Consider the following 10,129-nt stretch of genomic DNA (forward strand, 5'->3'; position numbering starts at 1 on the left):
TCTGAAAGGGCTGAACTTGAAGATAAGGATTCCGATAAGCACGTTTACCCGTCCAAATTGAACACACCCATAGAAATCGTATAAGATTGATTTTGTAAGATAGAGATAATCCATATCACGTCTGATCGGTAAACTCGATAAGATATCAAAATCATCACATAGAAATTATCTACAGTAACAGACACAACGATTGACCTGAAATCCCCATAAACCCTGGGAATTACAGCCAAAGTCATTAATGAGCAACACTAGCGTGATTTTGAAATAAAAAGTGACTATACTTGCCAAGCTAACACTGTAAAACTCAATAGGTTAAGGCTATTCGAACCATTTGAGCAATCCGCTTGCCTTAAAACATTAAGTTTAAATAATAATGTTCATGAGTACTTCGAACTTCTCAACAAAAACCTTAATATACTGTATTTTTTAGCTAATTAATTTCTTAAAAACCCCATCTTGAATAAAAATAAATAAATCACAAGACTGCTCTGATGTTCATAAGCTCAATCATCAATAAATACGATGTAATTATGTGTTAAATGCCTGTTTTCATGCAAAAACCATGCATTGATGCTCATGTAATGATTTCATATGAACTGAATTCGAGTTTTTGATGAGCAACAATAAAAATTAAGTTCTTAAAGTATCCCAGACTGATCAAGAGTGGATCTTTTCTGGCTCTTGATGAAAGAAAGCGTGACGCATTTTAAGGGTTATTGCCGTCATGACGCAAGTTAGCGATTCTTCAACAAAAACGAGAGTTGATTATTGTAGAGTATAGAAAAATAGGAGTGTATTGAAGGTCGTATAAACAGCCTCTGTTGTAAAAGAGTAAGTGAGCTGCCCAATGAGATCATTTCAGGGAATGTCACTGTTTGCCGAAGAGGTATTCAGAGACTGTTGAAAGGGTTTTAATGCTCGTTTTCTAAGAACTGCGGCTGACCTGAGGGTCAAAGGTGGCTCCGCAAGTCGGAAACTCACCTATAAGAGGGCCTTTATACTGTCTAGGTGTGTATTTTAACACTTGACGGGACACGGAAGAGTTGTAAGTAATACAATTTCATTACTCGGACTCAAGTGTTTGATTACTTAAGCCTGCCAAGAGCTAATATGACAAATGATTGATGTAATGTTTGTGGTTGTGATTAATATTAATGTACATTACTCTGTCAGTGGTCAGAAGAGTAAGAAATTAAACTGATTGATTGGATGGTTGATTGGTAGATGATTTGTATATTAATATGTATCACAAATATTTCTATGCATCACACATCCAGTGCAAGTAAAGTGTAAAGTACTGAACATTACTGAGGCCAATTAATGGGTTTGCATAAACTAGTGTATCCTCAAACATTTAATTTAAATGTTAACACCGATGTTCAGTGTGTTCTTGACAAAAGTCAGGTCATACAACACAGTAACAGCAATCTCAGACAAGCTATCATTAATGTGATGAGACCCCAAGGAAAGAAAAAACACGGATCTCCACATCTATGACTTCAGAAACTTTCAAAACGAAATTCATTCAAGCGTCTAGATCTCAATACATTTGAGTGGGCACTTTTGGAGACGTCTGGTAGAAATAAAGTCAAGCAGGTTAGTAATAAGCGAAGCTGCTGATGCTATTGGTTTTGCTGAGATTTTGAGAGTTTTGTTTCATTTGAACTCATCTAAGGCTGTAAGTAGTTTAAAACCAGTGTTCAATTTGTATAATATTGAAATTGTTTCATGAATGCATATATTAAGAGCTTATATTAATGTTCTAGAACTGATCCTGAATTCGGAGAATGAAGTCAAAACAACAAATGATCAGCTAAATAACAAAATGTTATGAGCTTAAACTAAGAATATCTCTAAGTTGAGTTAACATGTTGTTCAAATTGAACTCTTTCACTTGACAACTGGGCAAAACACTCAAAGGGGTGTAAAGTTATCTAATGCAAGATAACAGTGAGATAACTCCGCACATCTTTCTATGCTGTTAAAAATGTCCTCGTATTATCAGTCATCTATGCTGAGTCAATGGAAAACCCTTGTAGGGTCGAGATTTTTATGTATTGTTAGGAGGGTCCCTGTTTATTTACTTAAGACTGCTTAATTGGTGTCTGTCCTATCGGTTTTACAGTAATAGATTGGACTGCGAAAGATATTGTCTTATTTAAATTAGATACGACAGATATACATCGGCTATAACAGATAAAAGTCAACGGTGGAGTTGCATGCAAGTGATTAAAGTGCTATTGTAATCTGATTAGACAATAGTGTTGATACCATGACATCGGCGGTGATAGCAGAAGCTGTTGATATCAAAAACACTTGGTTTTTCTGGAGATGGTTTAGCTGAATGTTAGTTTGTCTATCCAGCAGCGCTTAAGTAAAAAAGGGAGTCTAAATGCTGAATAACTGTGGACAATGTAATTGGAGAAACTTCATTTTAAAAATGGGATTGAATGGCCAAGTCTACACAGGGTTTTTGCAGGTTTCATAAAGTCGAATTTAAGACTCCTTGAGACTTTTTTTTAAGACTATCAAGAATGAACTAATATAGAGCTAAATGCTAACTAATGGCCCAGCAGAAAAACTAAAATCCTAAAAATAATAATCATTCATTCATTTCTTTTTGGCTTGGTCCCTTTATTAATCTGGGGTCGCCACAGCGGAATGAACCGCCAACTTATCCAGCATATGTTTTATGCAGCGGATGCCCTTACAGCTGCAACCCATCTCTGGGAAACATCCATACACACTCATACACTACGGACAATTTGGCCAACCCAATTCACCTGTACTGCATGTCTTTGGACTGTGGGGGAAACCGGAGCACCCAGGGAGAACATGCAAACTCCACACAGAAATGCCAACTGACCCAGCCGAGGCTCGAAAAAGCAACCTTCTTGCTGTAAGGCGACAGCACTACCTACTGCACCAATGCGTTGCCCTTAAAAAATAATACTAATTACTTATTTCTTAATCGTGTATTTTAAATAATGTGTAAAAAAGGCAGACCATGTTTATTTTTTCAACATAACTTCAAACTTAAACTAAATTTATGTACAACAGACTGTTAAAATTATAAATAGAAAAAGTTATAAGTTTTGCTAAAAAAAAAACAAAAAAAAACTGATGTATTGTTTGCATCAACTGAACAAAGGAATGGAAAATTAAGACCCATTTAAAATAATTTAAGACCAAAAAGATAATATTTTAGTGAAATCAAGATTTTTTAAGGCCTTTTTTTAAGGTTTTTGAAATTTAAGACCCCGCAGACATACTATAGTAGTTTGTACAACAGTTCTGTTTGGTTTTCGAATCAGATTGGCTGATAGTCGTGAGATATTAAAGTAATATCAGAACTTCTACAGCCTCTTCACCCTTGTTTTACTCTGCCCACGTGAATGGCAAGCAGAGGACTAGTTTGACAAATATTGCAGCTGTTGGACAACAAAATGCACTTTTGAGGCTTTTCAGGCGAAAACATAGTTGTTTAGATTCCAACTACGCAGTTTATTTATAAGGATAGTGCCTATTTTAAATAATAATAATTTCGGAGATTCAGTGCGTCGGCTTCCATCTGCCTGTCATACTGAGCAGAGCAAAGACGGTTGACGTTCAGCCACAAGATGGCAACTGAGACCATATAATAAGCCCTTAGAGGAGAATTAATTTCAAACTACAGCAGATTAAATCATAATTAAACAGGTAAATGACTTTCAAAATCGATCTCTCTTTTGTAGGTTGTATTGCTGAATTTCAGAGGTGGCCAACCCTGTTCCTGAAGAGCCACCTTCCTGCATATTTCAGTTGCTACCCTTATCAAACACACCCAATTAATTAGGACCTGAACACCATGTGATAATAACAGGCAGGTGTGTTTGATATGGGTTGCAACTGAAATCTGCAGGAAGGTGGCTCTCCAGGAACAGGGTTGGCCACCCCCTGCTGTATTTATACCATAGTCTGGTAGTATTTCTGGTAGTGTTTGCTTTGCTTTGGGGTTAATTATTGTGATCTCCTGATTGTAACAGAGAAATATTGGGAAATCTCTGTAGGCTGATGGCATTTCATGCCGTTCAGCCTTATAATCTTAAAATGTCAGCAAAACAAAAACCACCTGTTTTGTCATCAGAGATTACGCTAGAGAATCATTCAAATACTAGCCCTAACGTTACATTTGTGAAGTAGCAAACATTTCTGCTGTTCTGACGTCAGCTGCAGATGTGAATGAAAGTATTTTCTGATACAAAAGGATTTTTCCGAGTTTGATTTTCTTTTTTATATACACGATTATGCCATTGAACTGTTGTATGAACACAATATCACATGAGTAGCAGTGCAATATGGCTGTATATCAGTACTGGTGGGACACTAAGGCACTCCTGCAGCCTCCTGCTACTCATGTGATATTGCTCATGTATATGTATTTTCATAAAGAAGGATACTGCAGCATATCCACAGTTAATCCATGTAAATCACTAGTGGAGAAAAACCTTGAACGTTAATTGGCTTCTGCATCAACTTGGTAAGAAACAGTAAAAGTACCATAACAGAAAAAATAATATAATGTATAAAATAATAATAATATAATAAAAAATGGGTATAATTAGTCAAAATCAATGGTGCTCTGAAATTCCTCTGTCTGGGTAAATGCTTCCAAAGGCTGGTCCAAATAATAATTGAGTGGAACCAAGTATGCATACAAAAACTGAACTTTAATGTTGTGCGATTTGGATTAGAATCTATTATTAATACTACAGTACTACAGCTACTAATAAATGCATAATACATAAAATACTACCAATACTACTACTGTACTAATTTACAATACTTAAAATACTAATAATACCACTGCCAATATTACTACTAATACTACTACAAAAAAATAATGATAGTTATAATAATAATAATAATAATTATTATTATTATTATTAATATGATTAATATTAATATTAACATTATAATTAAATCCCTGAATATCTGCAGATAAGCCATCAGATTCTGTCACAATTGTCTGAATAAACCTGTTCAAACTCTTTCACTGCACAGAGCACATTTTTACAAATCCATTTGTACAAATTGTAGTTTTAGTAAGTCTGGAAACTAGATGCATTTTAACATTTGTACACTCTGGGATCACGTACACATGTAAAGAGGTAAAAAGATCAAAGGTAAATCCTTCCTCGTCTTGTTTTGTTCTATTTTATACTACAGAAAGAACTCAAGAAGTCCAAACGGAATACGTTTGTTCTTTAGTTCACTCCTAAAAAAAAGTGACAAACACAATTTGGAAGATATAAAAGCTGTCTTTCTAATCTGGGAAACGACAAGATTTACTGCAGGATAATGCTGTATATCAACACTGACGAAAAAAAAAGAATACGCACTCATAACCCCATCCTTGGGATTAAGTATTAATATTTTTAGCTAAATATTTACCTTTTATTATCATCAATACTGGTTTATATCTAGTGTCGACTCTGACGAAATCAGCCTTATTCTGTTGTTATCCTATAATCGCTTACAGTATTGAGTGTGACGTGACCCAGACAGAATAAATACGGGTTAGGGTTCATTACAGTAGCATTTACAAGAACACCAAAATGCTTTGGGCAAAAAAAGAAAAGGGAAAAAAGTGCTGTATGTTATGAATGCTTCAAAGAAGGTTAAAGAAGTGGCTGTCTATGTTTTAGGAAAATAAAAATAAATAAAAAGATGTTGAGAGTTAGAATGTAAGAAAGTATGAGGTTTACCAAAACTTTTCAGATGTATCTTTTCAAACTAAACTTTCAAAACTTTTGTAAAGCCATAAAATAAAAAGCAACAATTTTGGCACAATTTTTTTTAGGTGTATACACACACACACACACACCCACACACACACTACTGGTGAAAAGTTTGGGGTCAGGTTTTTTTTTTTTTTTTTTTTTTTTTTTAAGAAAATTATTCTGTTCATCAAAACATCATTTAATAAATGTAAAAAAAAAATATTTATTAACATTTTAAGTAACTGCTTTCTTATTGTATGTAGTTTCAAATGAAATTATTATTCCACTCATTTTTGCAATTATTACTATTGCCATTATTATTATTATTATTATTATTATTATTATTATTATTATTATTTTTATTATTATTATATTTATTATTATTATTAATAATAATAATAATAATAATAATAATAATAATAATGATGACTAATATTAGAGTGATTTCTGAAAGACAGTGTGACCCTGAAGGCTGCAGTAATAAAGCTAAAAATCTCTTTCAAATCACTGGAATAAATTAAATCATAAACTACTTTTGAACAGTTATTTTATAGTGCAATATCATTTCACAATTTGTACTGTATTTGTGGTTAAATAAATGCAACCTCAGTGAGCTGAAGAAGCTTATTTTAAAACATTTAAAAATGTCCTCAAACTTTTGACCGGTAACGTAGATCAAATTGAGAAATGCAGTATCTGATGAACTCGTATCTGGAGCCCCATGTTAAATTCATCTGGCAGTGGTGTACAATAACACTGCATCTTTCTGAATTTTGTGATTCATGTTTTTATAATTATCATTTTTGTTATGCTTTTGAACTGCATTAAGGGACATTGATCTTTAATTCAACAACATTTGATGTTAAAAAGCTTTTGTTAAAAAAAGCGACTTTTCTTGACATTTTTAATAGTTTAAAGTGATATAATGTCTATTTTTTTATTGTGGAACAGAAACCTGGTACACAAAAAAATTATTACTGATGCTTGTTCAAAGTACCTGTTTAAAATGTGCTGAAACAACAAAATTCTTGTAATTTCTTTGTTTCTTTGTTGTAGTTTATGTTCAGTCCACCTAAATTTGTAAACCATTAAGTTAACTTAATCATTTTTTTGTGTTGGGACAACATGAAGGAGTTGTGTTGGTCCAGCTAACTGGTTAGGGGATTTGCAGTTCCCATCATGCTTTTGCGTGGGGTTGAATTAAAATATGGAAATGTTGACAACAGGAGTAATCTTAGGAGTTTAAAGTCAATAGATCACAGGTGTCAAACTCAGTTCCAAAAGGGCCGCAGCTCTGCACAGTTTAGTTCCAACCCTAATTAAACACACCTGATCAAACTAATTGAGTCCTTCAGGCTTGTTTGAAACTTACAGGTAAGTGTGTTGGAGCAGGGTTGGAACTAAACTGTGCAGGGCTTCGGCCCTCCAGGAATTGAGTTCGACACCCCTGCAATAGATCAAAATAATCTTCACTTCAGTTTGAAGATTTTCATGTAATGCTTTGAGTTGACAGATTGCCACCTTGCAGAAACAGGCACGGCTTATTTAGTTCATTTAGGATAACTTCGAATAAAACTAAGAGACTTTGAAATGTATGACACAATAGACACACAAGATATAATCAGACCTTTGAGTTTAAGTTACATAAAAATACAAATGTATTTCAACTTTATTAGATAAAATCATGGTGGACCAATTCAATTGTATTTAATTGTGCAGTTTTTTATTTTTTTATTGGTAATAAACAAATTTATAGGATGAAAATCCTGTCCTCAATTAAATAGAGTTCATCCAATGAGTGATTTTTTTGAGTGTAATAAACTGCAAGTAATTCTTCTGTTATTTTACAGGCTTAATTCTCTCTTTATTGTTACTTATATAGTTTTAAACTACTAAAGGAAACTGCAGAGTTCAATTTTCAACATCAAAAGTTGACAAAGCAGAGATTAAGGGCCTGAAATGCAATTCATTTCATAATCATAAATTGCAAAACACAGATACATATTTTTTTAATAATCTTTATATCAGTATTTTTATCTGCATGACTGAATGTGTATATAATGATGAGAATAGACCGATATTCACACACTGGAAATGCAGGGCTTCATACGATTCTTTCATGTTGTCCCAACTCAAATTGATTAAGTTAACATAACAAACTGAAGTGAATTGAACATAAAACATTTAAGTTGTCTTAAACAGCTCAAGAATAGTCTTAAGTAGTTTGAACAAGCAGCAAAGCCATTTTGGGTCCAATTTCAGCCAATTTAAAAGCCTTTAATAATGCTGCAATTTTTTGGCCCAGTTTTTAAAATACAATATGTATTTTAAGATCAAGTTCTTTGGTGAACCAACAATTTTTTCTACACTAAATAAAGATTTTTTTATTTTTTTGCTGCTTGGTTAAACTACTTATTTAAAATGAGCTAAAACAACAATTCTTAAGGGCTTTTTTTTTTTGGAGACAACTTAATTGTTTAATGTTCAATCCACTTAAATTGGTAAAAGCCATTAAGTTAACTTAATGGATTTGTGATGGGACATCATGAAAGGATTGTGTGGAACTCAAAACCAACCTTCCCTGTATTAAAAGCCTATTAAATTAGACTTTTAATTCAGTTGTACACTCATACTCACTATGAAGAAGGCACTATGTTTAAGTGTCTGTTTGTTCAGATCACAGCCTGTATACTCTGACCTACTTCTGAATGTTATATTGCAGCTATCTAACAAATGTTGTCATCTGAAAAGGCAGATTTTACTGTGGACAAATGTCATTATGCATTTGGTCACAGTCAAACAACAGAGCACTGTGCATAATAGATCAGTCGGACTACTGTGTGACTCGTGACATGGACATTATGGTTCAGAAATCTAACCTATAATGCCGATCCGATACGCATCTCGATTCAAAGAATACGATTCGATATATTAGCGATACATTTGTGATATATTGCGATGCAATACGATTCACACCCATATCACGATACAAAGCGATAATTCAGCACTATCTATGGCGCACCACTAGCTTCATCCGCACACCTGATACACCGAGTTGTAGTGTAAGTGTACACATCCGCAAGTCCAATGCTATGGCATACTTTATGTATGTTCAGTCCACCTAAATTTGTAAACCATTAGGTTAACTTATTCATTTTTTGTGTTGGGACAACATGAAGGAATTGTGTTGGTCCAGCTACCTGGTTAGGGGATTTGTAGTTCCCATCATGCTTTTTGCGTGGGGTTGAATTAAAATATGGAAATGTTGACAACAAGAGTAATCTCAGGAGTTTAAAGTCAGTAGATCTCATATACGCATCTCGATTCAAAGAATACGATTCGATATATAAGCGATACATTTGTGATGTATTGCGATGCAATACGATTCACACCCATATCACGATACAATGCGATAATTCAGCACTATCTATGGCGCACCACTAGCTTCATCCGCACACCTGATACACCGAGTTGTAGTGTAAGTGTACACATCCGCAAGTCCAATGCTAAGGCATACTTTATGTAGGTCGATTAAATTATGCGCCAAAAACAGGTTGACAACACTTGTTAATAAATTAAAAATACATTTTATATTAAAAATATAAGTTGTATCTTGGAAAAACCGATGCATCTCGCAAAAACCGATGCATCTTGATTTGCTTCCAAAATTTCATTCATCCTCTGCTGCTCTACCGATGCACTCGCATTGTGCACGCGCATGGCCGCGTATCGATACATATCGGTTAATCTTCCCATCCCTAGTATAAAAGCACTTTAATTGAGCATATAACAACCTATTTTAATTTCCTTCACCCAATACTATCGATATACTGGTTTGTTAATTTAATAATTCATTTCAAATGTAAAGTGCTCAGCATAAATGAGCACACTCTCAGAAAAAAAGGTACACGGTGGCACAAATAATGTTCCTAAAGGAACAGTTTTGTACCTTTGTAAAAGTTGTACCTTGTATAGTACAGAAAAGACCTCTTACAATACTGTTCTGAACCTTTTATGGTACAATTGAAATGTAGGTACACGATTGTTCTCATAAAAAAAAGGTACATAAGTCTTGGACAACACCTTCTTTTTTACATTATCTATGAAAATAAATATTACTGGAAAAGCAAAGTGATTTATGAATAAGGAGTCATCATTTAAAAGCATAATCAAACTCATAAACATTAATTATTAAGTTCTACAAAACAAAACAACTGTCAATTGAATGAACTTAAGTGATGACAAAGGTACTGTGGAAAAATTGGAGAAAATACATTGTGGTTTTGAAAATAAATGTGTTTCTGTAACATTTGTGAAAATGTTGTGAAATATTTAACAAAAAAATAGATCTTTTGATTGATGTTAAA

The 10,129-nt window shown here is 33.6% G+C and overlaps 1 protein-coding gene across 1 annotated transcript in view; it reads left to right on the plus strand.

Moving 5' to 3' along the window:
• The first annotated feature begins 905 nt into the window (after positions 1-905).
• otop2 (otopetrin 2) overlaps positions 906-10,129 on the plus strand; it is a 68,206-nt gene continuing 58,982 nt past the window's right edge. Inside the window, exon 1 of the mRNA XM_087245288.1 lies at positions 906-1,045. The gene's annotated coding sequence lies outside the window, so the exon portion shown is untranslated. The remainder of the gene's footprint in view (positions 1,046-10,129) is intronic.

This window comes from Danio rerio, chromosome 3, assembly GCF_052040795.2.
Source record: "Danio rerio strain M-AB ecotype USA chromosome 3, GRCz13ab, whole genome shotgun sequence".
In the NCBI taxonomy this organism is placed as follows: domain Eukaryota; kingdom Metazoa; phylum Chordata; class Actinopteri; order Cypriniformes; family Danionidae; genus Danio; species Danio rerio.